Source organism: Schistocerca nitens, chromosome 9 (assembly GCF_023898315.1).
Source record: "Schistocerca nitens isolate TAMUIC-IGC-003100 chromosome 9, iqSchNite1.1, whole genome shotgun sequence".
NCBI lineage: Eukaryota > Metazoa > Arthropoda > Insecta > Orthoptera > Acrididae > Schistocerca > Schistocerca nitens.
In genome coordinates this window covers 291,029,746-291,031,670 of record NC_064622.1, presented here as the reverse complement: position 1 = coordinate 291,031,670, position 1,925 = coordinate 291,029,746, and positions in this window count along the sequence as shown.

Genomic DNA, 1,925 nt, shown 5'->3' with positions numbered 1-1,925 from the left:
TAAATTAAATTGCGATGGGCGACGGACGCGAGATTGGCGCCGCAACTTCGAAGCCCGATCAAAGAAAATTCGAGAATTATTAGCATGATACTTACTATTGTAATGAATGTACTTATGTATGTGCCTAATTGTTGTAAACTATTAATGCCTATATGAATTCTTTTTACATGTAAAACAACAAAATCACACCCTGAGGAGATCTGGAGAAGAAAAATTGTAGAAAAGAAAAAGGATTACATGAAAGAGAAATAACAAAAGTAAGGCCTATTGTGCAAGCATCCTGTGTAGCTCTGAGCGGAATATCGAACCCATCTGCACATGAGATACCTTCGGTGAAAAAATAGTAAGTAGAGTGCAAATTAAATTGTGTGTATTTATGTGTTTATTTTTGGAGGGTATAATTATTCGTGTGTGTATCAGTGTTAAGGATTAGTCAGTGGCTTAAAGTGAATGTATTATAGGTAAGATAGGACAACCTAAAGCATCCATACCAGCCGGATAAAATTCTGTTAACGTGGAAAGTGAGGATCATTTGCAAAATGTAAACGAAACCCAAGCCACCGCCTCGGATAACATAATTTCCGGAGCGGGCGGCGTGGATCTGTGGACGGTTAACGACGCTCCACAGCAGAATGGGAACAACTCCACTGCATGGGCACGAGGCAAACGGAGTGCTAGATTAGGTGGGGCACCAGTATGCTCACCGATTGCAGACTCTTTTGCTGAATTTCTGCGTTGGCTCGAAGAAAGAGACAGAGAAAGGGACGGAAAACTGGCTCAGATGCTACATGAGCAGGAGAAAAAATTAACACAAAGCTCCATGAGCAAGGGCAACAAAGAGACGATAAACTGGCTCAGATACTACATGAGCAAGGGGAAGAATTTACTCAAAAGCTCAGTGTTCAAGAGCAGCGCAGTGAAGCGAAACTAGACAGTATCCAAAGCGAACTTGCCGAGATGCGGGACGTTCGCATAGAAATACCCTATTTCGTGCAAAGTTTAGCCGTCGAGATGCAAAAATTACAGATATCGCAGGCTAGGCTTGAAAACTATGTTCAGACTTTAACCAACCGCATGGATAATGTGGAGATAGATGCACGGAAAAGTATTTATACATATTTGGAAGTGCAAGCTCAAAAAATCGAAAAAGAATTTAATGAATGGCTAGATGTAAAGGATTAGATTAGATTAGATTAGATTAATACAAGTTCCATGAATCATGAATACGATGATGTGGAACGAGTCGAATTTTCCAATACATGACGTAATTAGGTTAATTTAACAACATACTTAAGTTAATACAACAACTTTATTTTTTGTGCAAAAGATATCTGCAAAGACTGAAAGCGATGTAAAAATAGCTGTAGAACAAGCGACTGCGGCTGCCAATGTAAATATTGACGCTAGCACTGCCGCACTACACGCTGAATTAACACAGATCAAATTCCGCGTGACAGCGGAGTTGCCGAATTGGCAACAGGAGGTCGCGCGGAGACTGTCTGTGTTGGAAAGCAATGTAAACAGTAGCGGACAGATAATGAATCCGACTCCGCGATAATAACGCAGACGGTATGCAGGTCGCAAGTGCGCAACCGCAACCTAATGAGAATTACGGGCACGAACAATATGCTATACCGTGCAGCGCACATGACGAAGTAATAAATGCCGCAGAAAGTAGCAATCAGATGTGCAAAAAGGAGAACAATGTGATAAAACACAGGACATTCCAAACCAACCCTTCAATAGCGAAAACCAAAATGTCCACCCTGTGATATTCATTAAGAGCTTCAGGAATGTGTTTCCTAGGACATGGACGGAAAGACAAAGAATACAGTTTATGGCGTCCTTTATTTAAGGTGACGCGGCACTGTGGGTCGCGTGTCTGAAAAATGTCTAACGATGCAACAGTTTGAAGGTGCATTCTT